At 35.7% G+C, this 15,559-nt stretch overlaps 2 non-coding genes across 2 annotated transcripts; one reads left to right on the top strand and one right to left on the bottom strand.

The window, feature by feature from the left end:
• Positions 1–342: 342 nt before the first annotated feature.
• Positions 343–449, top strand: LOC128282502 (small nucleolar RNA R71). The gene has a single exon (XR_008272783.1). It is a non-coding gene; the product is annotated as a small nucleolar RNA R71 (small nucleolar RNA).
• A 13,575-nt stretch (positions 450–14,024) lies between these two features.
• LOC128281978 (small nucleolar RNA R71) lies at positions 14,025–14,131 on the bottom strand. Its single transcript, XR_008272289.1, has one exon. It is a non-coding gene; the product is annotated as a small nucleolar RNA R71 (small nucleolar RNA).
• Between the last annotated feature and the right edge of the window lie 1,428 nt (positions 14,132–15,559).

The raw sequence follows: 15,559 nt of genomic DNA on the forward strand, positions 1-15,559 counted from the left end.
TAAGGTTGGTATTCCGAATTGCTTGATCCACTTCCACTTGCTTCGCACTGCATTACTGGGTGAATCTGTGAGGAACTAAGAAAACCATCAATTTTCTTATTCAAGAGTTCTACCTGATTAGAGAGCATGGTGACCTAATCGACGTTATAAACACCGGCTATTTTTGTTGGTTTTGTCCTCATGACTTGCCACTGATAGTTATTCAGTGACATCTCCTCTATAAACTTATAAGCATCTTCAGGTGTTTTATTATTGATGGTTTCACTAGCAGCTGCGTCAACCATTTGCCGAGTCGAAGGATTCAGGCCATTGTGGAACGTTTGAACCTGTAGCCAAAGTGGTAACCCATGGTGAGGGCACCTTCTCAGTAAGTCCTTGTATCTCTCCCATGCATCGTAAAGAGTTTCTAAGTCCATCTACACAAACGAAGAGATATCATTACGTAATTTAGCTGTTTTAGCCGGCGAAAAATATTTTAATAGAAATTTTTCAGTCATTTGTTCCCAAGTAGTGATTGACCCTCGTGATAATGAGTTCAACCACTGTTTAGCTTTGTTCCTCAATGAAAAAGAGAATGACTGAAGACGAATGGCATCATTAGAAACACCATTAATTTTAAATGTATCACATAGTTCCAAAAAATTTGCTAAGTGAGCGTTGGGATCCTTATCCTGCAAACCATCAAACTGAACAAATTGCTGTATCATTTGAATAGTGTTAGGTTTTAGTTCAAAAGTATTTACAGGTACAGCAGGTCTAACTATGCTCAATTCAGTTCCTGTTAAAGAAGGTTTAGCATAATCATACATAGTGCGTGGAGCAGGATTTTGATTAACCGCAATTACAGGAGGTAGCTGATTTTGTCTTGGTTTTCAGCCATCTCTTCGGTTGGGGGTTGAGTATCGTCCTCTTGCTCGTTCTCTGTGTATCTTAAGCTTTACCTTATTTCTCTTTGGTTTCTGCGAACTGTGCGATCGATTTCTTCGTCAAAAAAGTAGTGGTCCTGACGAGTTTCTTCTAGTCATAAACTATAAAAACCTACCAAGAGAAAGAAAAAAGAAAATTAATAAATAATAAAAATTAAATTAAATTAAATTGTAAGGAAAAAAATGGCTAAAGTAATAAAAATTGAGTGTTCCTAATATCTTAGCTCCCCGGCAACGACACCAAAAACTTGATCACGTGATTTTGTGTGATAAGTTTTAAATATTTATAATTAATCATTCTTGAAACTAACTATTATCGCGATGTAGGCAAGTGTACCTATCGAACAGTAGCATAGTTTTAGAAAGACCAGATTGTCAAACCCAAAGGAACTAAAAGTACTAGTAATGACTGTCTTTTTATTATCTAGCCTAAAATAATGTGATTTTGTTTTAACTAACTAATTAACTAATCTAAGAATTCACAGAGAATGGAATTGGGGGATTACTTTTGGAAAATGATTGAATTAAGACAATACCTAAGGAAAAATCCACCAGATGTACTTGTTATTCGGCTCGAATCGACGATTTATTCATTTAACTTGTTCCGTAGAGATCCCTAAGTTATGTTATTATCCCTATTCTAGACTAATAACGTCTAATCCCTAGATTGAATAATTGAGACTTTTCTCTAATTAACACTCTAAGGTTGCATTAACTCGATCTGTGGATCCCCCTATTAGGTTTCACCCTAATCCAGCAAAATCTTGTCACCCTATCTCTAGGCGTGCAATCAACTCTGCTTAATTATGACAAATGTACTCTTAGACAGGGTTATTCCTCCTCTGAATAAGAGCTTATCTTGAATCAGTATCCTGGGATATCAAAATAAGAATTAAGAACACATAATTAAGAACAAGTTAAATATTTATCATACAATTCAGAAAATAATAACAAGATTCGTCTTAGGTTTCATTCCCCTTAGGTATTTAGGGGATTTAGTTCATAACTAAAAAGGAAAACATCTCAGAAGAATAACGAATACAAAACATAAAGAAAACCCAAAACTCCTGAAGGGAAGTTGAGGGGAGATCTTCAGTCTTGATAATGAAACCGGCTTCTGAGATGGATCAATCGGCTTCCTTCGAGTAATTCCTTCCTTCCTCCCTGTGCCTCCCCTTTTTATCTTCCTTTAAGGCATATTTATAGGCTTTAGAATGCCTAAAAACCCTCAAAATTAGCATTTTCCGAATTGGACTCAACTTAGGCTCAACAGGGACACGTCCGTGTGACATGCTCATGTGAGTCGTGCTTCGAATCTGCCAAATTGACACGGTCTTGTGGTCTACCAGTATGAAGAGGTCCAGGCTGTGTTAAATTCATACTTTGGCCCATTTTTCTCTATTTTTGGCCCGTTTCTCATTCCTTTCGCTCTCCTATACTCTCTTAAGTATAAAACATGAAATTAAAGCATTAGGAGCATCGAATTCACCAATTCTAAGGAAAAATCATCCATAAAATGTGTTAAGCATGGGGTAAAAATATGTATAAATTACGGTTTATCAATAGTTTTTAGGACCATTTTAGAGTAATATTCAAAACAAACCTATTGCTCTAAGCCGGGAGCAATAAGAATCCTTTTGTAAAAAAGGCATATGTCCATTATTTTTATTTCAATAAAATGCATCTTTGTGTCTAATTTTGGAAAATATTCTTTTTTTTTCATTTCATTCATGCCCATACCACACAGATAATTATTCTTTGATTCATTGGTTCTTTGTGTATTCCTTCGTTCCTATAATAGGTCTCCAAATATCAATGATATGAGTGACGCTGCTACTGACTCAGAATCTCATTTTGAGCAAGATGTGTTTAGAGGAACCTCAGAACTTTGAAGGTGATCGAGATTGTAACCTATCTCTTAATTTGTTAAGGATGATAGAACAAGAGGAGAAACATATACTACCTCACAAAGAGTCAATGGAAATTATGAGCTTAAGAAATGAATAAGAAAAGAAAGAGGTGAAAATTTAAACTTGCATCACTGCAGATACAAGGCAACACCTCGTTCAGTACTCCAAGAATTCAAAGATGTTTTCGTATGGCCGTATCAAGACATGCCTGGTCTAAGTACCAATATCATGGTACACCTGCTTCCTATAAAGGAAGAATGCAATCTGATTTAGTAGGAACTTCGAAGAGTAAAGCCCGATGTCTTGTTGAAAATAAAAGAAGAAGTCAAGAAGGAATTTGATGCTAGTTTCCTACAAGTGGTTAAATATTCAGAGTGGGTAGCTAATATAGTCCCCGTCCTTAAGAAAAATAGGAAAGTACAAATGTGTGTGGACTACAAGGATTTAAACAATGCTAGCCCGAAAGATAATTTTTCGTTGCCTCATATCGACGCCTTAGTGGACAACATGGCAGGTTACTCACTGCTTTTCTTCATGGATGGTTTCTCCGGATACAATCAGATTAAGATGCATCCTAAAGACATGGAAAAGACCACATTCATAACCATGTGTGGAATATTTTTCTATAAAGTGATGCCATTCGGGCTAAAAAATGCGAGAGCAACATACTAAAGAGTCATGGTAATTTTGTTTCATGATATGATGCACAAAGAAATTAAGGTTTACGTTAGTGATATGATAGCAAAATCCGAACAGAAGAAGAGAATACACAAATCATGAGGAAATTATTTTTGAGGTTAAAAAAGTTCCAGCTAAAGCTCAATCCAGCAAAATATACCTTTGGGGCTAGGTCCAGAAAATTGTTAAGATTTGTAGTCAGCGAAAAGGAGATCAAGATCGGTCTAGACAAAGTCAAGGCTATACAGGAGTTGCCTCTGCCGCGTACTCAAAAGGAGGTTCGAGGTTTCTTAGGGAGATTAAATAATATTGCTCAGTTCATTTCACAACTGACTGAGAAATGTGACCCTATATTCTGTCTCCTTAAGAAAAAAATCCAGGTGTATGGAATGAGGATTGCCAGAAAACTTTCGACAAGGTCAAACATTACCTATCCAATGCCCCAATGTTGATGCCACTTAGTCTAGATAAACCACTGATACAATATTTGGCAATATTTGAGAATTCTATGGGATGCGTGCTTGACCAACACGATGAGTCAAGAAGGAAAGAAAGAACAATATACCACCTCAGTAAGAAGTTCATTGAGTTTGAGGCAAGATATTTGCCAATTGAGAAGTTGTGTTGCGCCTTGATTTAGATAACCTAGAGGCTCAGACAATACATGTTGTACCATACAACTTGGCTCATCTCAAAAATGGACCCTCTAATGTACATGATGGAATCAGCCGCTCAAAATGGAAGGATGGCTCGATAGCAAATTTTGCTTTTTGAGTTCGATATAGTCTATGTGAACCAAAAGGCAGTAAAAAGGAATACAATAACAGATTTTCTAGCTAGTAAAGCTCTAGAAGATTATGAGCCTTTGAACTTTGATTTCCCGAATGAAGATCTAACGTATGTTGCGACTACTGAAAAAGGTGTTCAAGAAGAACATCCTTGGAAACTAAGTTTTGATGGGGCCTCTAACACTATGGGTAACTAAATTAGGGCAGTCTTAATATCCCCAAACGAAGATCATTATCCCTTTACTAGTAAATTGGATTTGGATTGAACAAACAATATGGTAGAATACGAAGCATGCATCATGGGTATTCGTGCAGCTATAGAACGCAAGATCAAAGTACTAGAGATATATGTGGATTCTGCATTAGTGATCTATCAACTCATAGGTGAATGGGAGACAAGAGATCCCCAGTTGATCGAGTATAGAGGACTGTTTTTAGAGTTAATTAAAGAGTTTGATGACATCACCTTCTGCTACCTTCCCGATATGAAAATCAAATGGCTGATGCTCTGGCTACCTTAGCTTCCATGGTCAAAGGGAACAAACAAGAGGATGTAAAACCTATCCAAATGAGTAATTATGTGGCTCCGGCTCACTGTTACAACATCGAAGAAGAAGAAAATGATGGTCACCATTTATACCACGATGTACTGCGATACGTGAAGAATTGTGAGTACCCTAATCAAGCAATTGAGAATGATAAAAGGACGTTGAGAAGACTAGCCAGTGACTATGTCTTGGATGGGGAGATTCTATACAAAAGAAGAAAGGATCAAGTGCTACTAAAATGTATGGACACTGTGGAGGCTAAGAAAATCTTGGAAGAAATCCATAAGGGTGTTTGTGGAGCACATGCTAATGGTTTTACAATGGCCAAGCAAATCATGAGATTTGGGTATTATTGGTCTACCATGGTAGAGGCGCCAAGAGATGACACAAGTGCCAAATTTTTGGAGACAAAATTCATGTGCTTCATTCACCTTTTCATGTCATGACTTCTCCATGGCCTTTCTTTATGTGGGGCATGAATGTAATTAGGTCGATATCGCCAGAAGCTTCTAATAGACATTGATTCATCTTCGTGGTCATCAATTACTTCACCAAGTGGGTAGAAGCCACTTCATATGCCAATGTCACAAAGTCGACAGTCAATAAATTCTTGAAGAAAGAGATCATATGTCGGTATGGAACGCCAGAAAGTATCATATCTGATAATACATTAAACTTGAACAACAGTATGATAGCGGAGGTCTATAGTCAATTCAAGATCAAACATCACAACTCGTAACTATATCACCCAAAAATGAATGGTGCGGTGGAGGTAGCCAATAAGAACATCAAGAAGATCGTGGGGAAATTGACTGAGACTTATAAAGATTGGCATCAGAAGTTACCATTTACCCTTTATGCTTATCGAACGTCTGTTAAGACCTCCATCGGGGCAACACCTTTCTCATTGGTTTACAGAATGGAAGTAGTTTTGCCCATTGAAGTCGCGATTTCTTCTCTCTGAGTTTTGCCAGAGTTGAAGTTAGACGAAGCAGAATGGATCCAATCTCGATATGATCAGTTGAACTTAATTGAAGAGAAGAGGTTGAAAGTTATTCGTCATGGTCAGATGTACCAAAAAAGAATGATGCGAGCTTATGAAAAAAAGGTTCACCCTAGAGAATTCCATAAGGGGGACCTGGTATTGAAAAAGATCCTTCCCATACAAAAAGACTTTAGAGGAAAGTGGATGCCAAAATGGAAGGACCTTATAAGAAGGCCTTTTCTGGAGGAGCTTTGATTTTGACCGAGATAGATGGCAAAAACTTGCCTAATTTTGTGAATTTGAATTCAGTCAAGAAGTACTTCACTTAAAAAAAAAGAAAGAAAGAAAGAGGAGAGGTCAAGGCGAAAACCCGCAAAGGGTGCCTTGAGACCAAAGGGGTTTTGAGTTGAAAACTTGAGAAAGGGCAACTCAAGTTTTGATCGAAGATGGGGCATGTGGTAGTCTTATCCACTTAGAATTAACAAGGAGGAGAGACGTTACATATTGGGGCATCAACAAAGTACTTTAGATCTCCTAAACATATATTAAGTTCAAAATGGTCTTCAAGAAGTTTGAGTAGAGAAGCTCATGCTGCGATATCTAGGCACCTATTTTCATCTTACTCATCTTGTATTTTAGCAACATTTGCCATCTTTAATTTAATCTATTCATTTTGAGCTCTGCTCCCAATAAATTTCAATCTTGTCCATTGTTACGATCTTTTTCAAGTATTTTTCATTGAAATAACAATTAATGGACAAATAATATTCAAGTAAAAGGATTTCTGCATATTGCTCTGAAAGGTTTTCTAAATAGTACAAGGACTTGAAAAAGGACCATTAGTCAGAACTAACCAAATCTAAGAGTTGGAAATTTTTTGGAATGAATAGTTTAAATTGTGATTATTTCTTCGGGTTTTATGTCAAAGATACCAGCTGAACAAGAAGGCAGGGTAATGCGTCAGTGATAGAACCTTGATGAACAACGAGCAATGTCAACCTAAGCATTAAAAGGGATTATTCTAAAAAAATGACATTCTACATTCAGCAAAAATTATTCATACGCATCTAGTTAGGAGCATCTGATTCATTCTAATCATAACATCCTAATGGCTTGGCATAAATATAGGCCCATGAAATAGATTCTACAGGTCATGTTCCCTAGAGAATGGTGTAACAGATAAGAGAAATCATAAATCCTATACCCTTGAAGTTGTAGTGGGATGGATTGAAATCATTATGGCGAATCTTATCTCCCTAAAGTTGCAGTGGAGTATATTGAAGCCACTAATCTTATCTCCCTGAAGATGCAGTGAAACAGATAGAAGATGCGAATCTTATTTCCTTGAAGTTGCAGTGGAACAGAATAAAGCTGCAAGTTACAAACCTTATCTCCCTGAAGTTGCAGTGGAGTAGATTGAAGATAGCAAATCTTATTTCGCTGAAGTTACAACGGAACAGATTAAAGCTACAAGTTAAATATCTTAATAGAGGATCGTATGTTAAAATCTCTTCAAATTTTCAACTTTCGACACTAAAGACATCAAGTAATCAACTAGGTACCAATTTTGGGCGTCATGAGGGTGTTAATCCTTCCTTGTGCATAACCGACTCCCGAACCTATTTTCTAAATTTTGTAGACAAAAAATCATTATTTTAATAAATCAAACCTTTTATTAAAACGATCAAATTATGAGATGATCCGATCACACCTCATAAAAAAGATTGGTGACAACTCCATTTTTGTTTTTAAAATAAAAAGTCAAACCCCAAAAAGGTTTCGATAGCTTGGCGACTCCATTGGGGAAAAAATGAGAGAGTCAAGCCGTGGGTTGATTACTTTTGGTCTTTTTGTCAAAAATTGATGATTTGATTTAAATTTACGATCCCTTCATTGCATTTCATTCTTCATTTTTACGGTGTTACATAATAATATATTTGCTTTCATGGTTTAAGTCTCTTAGTATATTTTCACATATTGCATTTGCATAACCATTTGATTTTGCCCTTCTTAAGTGGGAGTGAGAACCTGTTCCTTTACGATGTTTTCACCTCCATATAGGATAGCGGATCACTTTCGGGATACATTCGTACCTATGTCTTCGTGAGATTTTTATCTCCGTATAGCCATAGGGAAATTTATTCCCCTAAACCAAACTTGGCCCGTATGAGCCTATAATGGGTGAGGATCAAGGAATCTATTGGTTTAGTTACCCTTACTTTAGAACCAAACCGCATATAATGAGCCTTAAGAGCCTACCCTAGATAGAACCATACCGAACCTCTAGTGATCACCCGAATAGTTACTCTATTTAATATTTCTTGCTTACTTTAAATTCAAGCTTTTTATGAAGTGTACTGACTTGTTTTGTTTTGTTTTGACTGTGATTGCATTGTATTTTCATCATAAAAAAATGTGTTGATTCACGTTCAGTTGCTAACTAGAGAGCTGGTAATGGAAAATGGGTATCTTGATAAAGTGGAAGACAACACAACCGCACGAATATGGTCCAAGAAAAGGAAACAAGAGAAATGTGACAACCTATGAGAGGGGCAGGTCAGAGATATAGACCACTTGCATACCCCGACCGTTCAAAGATTGAAATATGAATCGGAGTCGAATCGGGGTCGAGAATTAGCTTTGTTTCTTGGAAAGGTTAAGGTTTTAAGTGTGAAGGCGAAGCCGTATATGTATCCGTTTTATGTAAAGAAACTTGTTTTCTAGCAAAGTTGTTCTAACGGAATTGAACTAGAATCAACACCTTTTTTGCATTCATCTTTTCCATTCATTAACATTACATTTCATTGCATGCAATAAATTTCATAAAATCCAAAAGTGCGTTAAGTTCAGAACTCTAGTATGGAGCCTGACGGATAATAAAGAGTTCGAATTCTTTGAAGATATCGAAGGTTCAGAAGGGAAAGATGTTTGTGCCTTTGAAGAAGGACTTAAAAAAAAACCTATCAGGAATTTGTTCCTACATCCCCAGAAGTGTTCTGAGCAACTAGATTGTGGAGCAGATCCCTGTCGTTTTTAGGACCATTTCAAAGTAATATTCAAAGCACACCTATTGCTCTAAGCCTGGGAGCAATAAGAATCCTTTTTGTGAAAAATGCATATGTCCATTATTTTTATTTCAATAAAATGTATCTTTACGTCTCATTTTGGCAAATATTCTTTTATTTTTTCATTTCATTCAAACTCATATCACACAAATAATTATTCTTTGATTCATTAGTTCTTTGGGTCTTCCTTCGTTCCTATAACAGGTCTCCAGATATTAATGATATGAGTGACGCTGCTACTAACTCAAAATCTCATTTTGAGCAAGATATATTCTAAGGACTTTGAAGGTGGTCAAGATTGTAACCTATCTCCTAATTTGTTAAGGAGGATAGAATAAGAGGAGAAATATATCCTACCTCACAAATAGTCCATGGAAATTATGAGCTTAGGAGATGAACAAGAAAAGAAAGAGGTGAAAATCGGAACTTGCATCACTACAGATACAAGGCAAGACCTCGTTGAGTACTCCAAGAATTCAAAGATGTCTTCGCATGGTCGTATCAAGACATTCCTGATCTAACTATTGATACCATGGTACACCGGCTTCCCATTAAGGAAGAATGCAAGTCGATTCAGTAGAAACTTCGAAGAGTTGAACTTAAAATAATTTAATAAAATAATTTTAACAAAATTAATAGTTGAACATAATTTTTTAAATCTGAAAATTAAATGAATTAAATTTTTAAAATAAAAGTATAGGTATTAAATTTTTGTTTTACTAAAGAGGAAATAACATGTGTTAGTATTAAAAGTTATGGTTTTGTGTAAATTCCGCATGGAAAAAACTTTGGGTTATAAAGAAAAAAAAATCAGGTATTGTGATAATGAGATTATTCATGTTTTCTTTTCTTTTTTTTTTAACAGGTTATTTCACAAAATGGTTGCATCCAAAAATCTAGAGGGTATTTTTTCAACTCTTTGAGCATTAGAGTTTCCAGATTTTCTGTAGATCCAGTCTTACCTTTCTATTCGATTTGATATTCTTCGCATTTATAAGGATTTTTAAATTGATTGTATTTTGATATTTTTCTGTAATTTTAATATTCGATTTCATTTTTTTATGAATTTTCTAAAACTTGTAATGATACTTTTTTTTATAAAGGTTAATATAATTTTAATTCTTAAACATAACAATTAGGTCTATTTTAATATATGTATTTTTTATTTACTTTAATAGTTAAACTTAATAATTAAATCTATTTTAATCTTAAACTTAAAAATTAAAAATTTAATTACATGACAATTTGATATTGTGTCGAGTATCACTTTTTATTTTTTCTTTTAATTTTTAGTTGATAGCATAGCACAATCTAAAGTGTTAGATCATGAAATGAAATCTAAATTCAAACTTTAAAATGAATATATTTGTTAAATTCATGCATAAAAATGGATAAAATTATCAAATCTAGAGAATAAAATTTATAATAACTATTTAAATTAATTCATATCTAAAGAGAGCCTGCACATTTTGAAACTGTTATTTATCTTGAACTTATTGTCGAATAAAGATACAAATATCAGTGATAGTCCGATCATCTGATTGTATCAATGAACAGTTTGGAAAGTATATATATGCATTCGAGTTTTGCAGCATATGCACCAACACTGTTTTAAGAACAAAAGGAATTTCATAATAAGATTGAGCAATAAAAAAACATATAATATTTATGATCATACATAAAAAAACAGACATGATCATACATGGAGAAATAAGACTAATTTAAACACATTTTATTGGTAAATTTTACATAGCACACCTTAAATAAGATAAGATTTATACTTTTATATTGCGTACAAACGTAACTTTTTTATTTTTCGCCAAATCTGATACTAAACCCTTGGAGAAATGCAGTTTTTGGACACTCATAAGTAAGCATGGCGGTGCACCAAAAGAGCTGGAAAACAATCGCCTTTAAGTGGGTATTAACAATGCACGGATATCATCTTGCACATATTCTTGATTTGTGTATCCATCTCCATGCTTGTAAAACAAATATGATGCTCGGGCAAAGTTCAAATGTAGTACGAGCAGATCTCTGGGGATGGCTGTTGGTCTCATGTGCTCTTCATTTATATCCTTCCATGCATCTTCCAGTATTTTCCCAAACTCTTTAAGCGTAAGCTTCTCTGAAAGGCCATGTTGCTTCATGTAGCATTCCACAGTAGATGGACAATGCTCTCTCAACTGCTAGAACTTCAATAGGAACAAGCGAATAGCAAATTAATTGTTAATATTTTTTAAGGGTATTAATAGTAGAATTTTAAAGAGATCTTTTGTTGAGTGTGCATAGCTTATGTGAGACTCTGTCATCCATGAGACGACCTATAACATTTAAAGCCTTCATAATTTTGGGATCCTTCTGCATCCATTCAAATGCTTCTCTACCTGCCATTTCCCCCATTCCTATAAATGATATTATTAGCAATACATCAAAACTGGATGTCTCCATCGCAACGCTCATATACTCCTCAAATGTTGGTACATAACCATCATGAGACCATTTTGTCTCAGCCTGATAGTCGTGTACTAGTGCAATGAACTAAATTATACGGCCAATCAGGATTAAAAGAAAAAAAAACAAGTTAAAAACATGAACAAGAACCATAAGGGAAATGTGAGATAGATAATAATGATAAATCTTACAGCATCTTTTGCATAAGGGAAACAAAAAGATTTTCCGATCTTCCTAGCCTCTTCAGCTATTTCATCAAAAATGACGAGCACAGTCTTGCACATAAGTTTAATATAGTCTTGCAACTCATCCACAGCACCAATCTCCCACCTGAAAATTATTAAAATGCATGAACATTAACTCTAGTACTTAGGAGATGATTGAGCACGGTACCATAGGAATTAGAAGAATATATCTCATGACCTCTTTAATGCATCTACAAAACGTTGAAGCTCTTGAGGTGTCCCATATGCATCAAATGTGTCATCTACAATTGATATAAGTACTAAAAGCTTAGAAATAATTATCCTCCACTGTGTATAGTGAGGTTCATAAAATAGAGAATTAATCCATGTGTAGATGATAAACCGTAATTTATACAAATTTTTATCCCATGCTTAGCACATTTATGGATGATTTCTCCTTAGATTTGGTGAATTCAAAGCTCCTAATCATTTAATTTCATGTTTTATACTTAGGTGAGCATAGGAGAGTAAAAAGAGCGAGAAGCGGGCCAAAACGGAGAAAATGGGCCAACGTGGGAAATCAACATGGCCTGGACGTTCTCACACGGGTAGGCCACACGGCCGTGTCCATTTGGCAAAATCGAAGTACGGCTCGCACGGGTAGACCACACGCTCATGCCTATTTAACAACCTTGACCACGGTCAGGAGCAATCGCACACAGGCGTGTCCTTGTCGAGACACAGTATAGTCCAATTCGGAAAAAGGCACTTTTAAGGGCTTTTAGACATTCTAATGCCTATTTAAATGACTGAGGAGACACTTAGAAGGGAGGAACATGGAGCAGGAGGCAAGGAATTACTCAAGGAAAGCCGATTGATCCATCTCAGAATCCGGATTCATCGTCAAGACTGACGATCTCCCTTCAATTTCACTCAAGGGTTTTGGGTTTTCTTTATGTTTTGTTATCTTTATACTTTTGAGATGTTTTCTTTCATAATTATGAACTAAACTCCCTAAATACCTAAGGGGAATGAAACCTAAGATGGATCTTGTTATTATTATCTGAATTGTATGATAAATATTTGACTTGTTCTTAATTATGTGTTCTTAATTCTTGTTTTAATATTCCAGGGTATTGATTCAAGTTAATGCGCTTATTCAGAGGAGCAAAAGTCCCTTTTCTAAGAGTAAATTTGTCGTAATTAAGCAGAGTTGATTGCACGCCTAGAGATAGGGTGACAAGATTTTGTCGGATTAGGGTGAAACCTAATAAGGGAGTCCATAGATCGAGTCAATGCAACACTAGGGTGTTAATTAGAAAGAGATTTCAATTAATCAACCTAGGGTTAGACGTTATTAGTCTCGAGAGAGATAATAATATAACTTAGGAATTTCTATAGATCAAGTCAAATGAATAAATCGTCTTATTCAGAGTTAAATAACAAGTGAAGTCTAGATGGATTTTTCCTTGGGTATTGTCTTAATCAATCGAGCTTTCCCAAAAGCTTTTTCCCAATTTTCTTTCTGTGCACCCTTAGTTTAGTTAATTAGTTTAGATAAACAAATCCCTTAATTTTTAGGCTAGATAATAAAAAGAAAGTAATTACTAATACTTTGAGTTCCTTTGGGTTCGACAATTCAGTCTTGCTAAAGCTATACTACTGTTCGATAAGTACACTTGCCTTCATCGTGATAATAGTTAGTTTCAAGAACGATTAATTATAATTTTAAAACCTGTCGTGAATATCACGTGTCAAGTTTTTGGCGCCGTTGCCGGGGAACTAAGATATTAGGAACACTCGATTTTTATTACTTTAGCCATTTTACTTTATTTGCAATTTAAATTTTTATTTTCTTTTCTAATTTTCTCTTTTATTCGCTTCTGGCAGGTTTTTTATAGTGTATGACTAGAAGAAACCCGTTGGGACCATTACTTTTTGACAGTGAGATCGATCGAATAGCTCGTAGAAACCAAAGAGAAATAAGGCGAAGCTTAAGATACACAGAGGAAAAGTAAGAGGACGATATTCAAACCACAACCGAGGAGATGGCTGAAAATTAGGAAAATCCACTACCTCCTGCAATTGCCGCTGATCCAGTAAATCAGAATCATGCTCCATGCACTATGTATGATTATGCTAAACTGAATTTAACAGGAACTGAGTCAAGTATAGCTAGGCCTGCTATTGCTGTAAATAATTTTGAACTGAAGCCTAACACGATTCAAATGATACAGCAATTTGTTCAGTTTGATGGTTTGCAGGATGAGGATCCAAACAATCACTTGGCGATTTTCTAGAGTTTTGCGACACATTTAAAATCAGTGACGTTTCTGATGACACCATACGCCTTCGGTTATTTCCCTTTTCATTAAGGAATAAGGCTAAACAGTGCTTTAACTCGTTACCATGAGGGTCAATCACTACTTGGGAACAAATGATCGAAAAGTTTTTACTAAAATATTTTCTGCCAGCTAAAACGACTAAATTAAGGAATGATATCTCTTCTTTTGTGCAGATGGATTTAGAAACACTATATGATGCATGGGAGAGATACAATGACCTGTTGAGAAGGTGCCCTCACCATGGGTTACCACTCTGGCTACAGGTTCAAAATTTTCACAATGGGCTGAATCTTTTGACTAGACAAATGGTTGACGCAGCCACTGGTGGGACTATCAATAATAAGACACTTGAGGATGCTTATGAATTTATAGAAGAGATGTCATTGAATAATTATTAGTGGCAAGTTATGAGGACAAAGCCAACGAAAGCAGCCGGCATTTTTAACGTCGATTCGGTCACCATGCTCTCTAATCAGGTAGAGCTTTTGAATAGAAAAATTGATGGTTTTCTTAGTTCTTCACAGGTTCATCCAATAATGCAATGCAATGCTAGTGGAGGAGGGACGAGCAATTCAGGATACCCACCTTATGGCCACATCATGGAAAACGAGTAATTAAATTATATGGGTAATAATCCTTGACCTCAAAATAATCCTTATAGTAACACTTACAATGCAGGATGGAGAAACCACCCAAATTTCTCATGCGGAGGCCAAGGGAATCAAAGACTACCACCATCTCCAGGCTTCCAAAAACCACCTTACCAATAAGAGAAAAAGTCGAACCTTAAGGAGATGCTAACAAAATTCATCTCGGTTCATTTTTAGAATACCGAGACAACACTTAAGAATCAACAAGTGTCGATTCAAGGGCTCGAAACTCAGATAGGCCAGCTCGCTAAATTGATATCTGAACGACCACAAGGTAGCCTACCGAGTAACACTAAATCTAACCCAAGAGAGCAGCTCAATACGATTACGATTCAAGATGAGGAGGGTTAGTTGCACCTGAACCAGAACTGAGGCAAGAAACTGTGGTAAGTAAAGGTAAAGGTGAGGTGAACCACAATTAACAAAAACAGGTAAGTAAAGAGTCCAAACCACGTGTACCATACCCCAACGCGACAAGGTAAGACCACTCAGATGAACAATTTGGTAAATTCCTTCCACTCAGATGAACAATTTGGTAAATTCCTTAAACTTTTAAAGAAATTACATATTAACTTACCATTTATTGAAGCTCTTTCGTAGATACCGAACACAATCAAATTTTTAAAGGAGCTTTTAGCAGATAAACAGAAGTTAGGCAAGGCGCCGTATGTAGAGATGAATGCAGTTTGCTCAGCCATTCTGCAGAATAAGCTGGCCAACAAATTGAAAGATCGAGGGAGTTTTACGATTCCTTGTTTAATTGGTAGCTTAGATGTTAATAATGCCTTGGCTGATTTAGGGGCTAGTATCAATGTCATGCCTTACAAAATGTTTAAGCAACTAGGTCTTCGGAGACCCAAACAAACTAGGATGAGCATTCAATTAGCAGATAAAACAATCAGATTTCCTAGGGGTATTATTGAAGATGTACTCGTTAAAATTGACAAATTTATATTCCCAGTTGATTTCGTTGCTCTAGACATGGAGGAGGATAGTAACGTCCCTTTAATTTTAGGGAGGCCCTT

Source organism: Gossypium arboreum, chromosome 1 (genome assembly GCF_025698485.1).
Source record: "Gossypium arboreum isolate Shixiya-1 chromosome 1, ASM2569848v2, whole genome shotgun sequence".
Taxonomy (NCBI): domain Eukaryota; kingdom Viridiplantae; phylum Streptophyta; class Magnoliopsida; order Malvales; family Malvaceae; genus Gossypium; species Gossypium arboreum.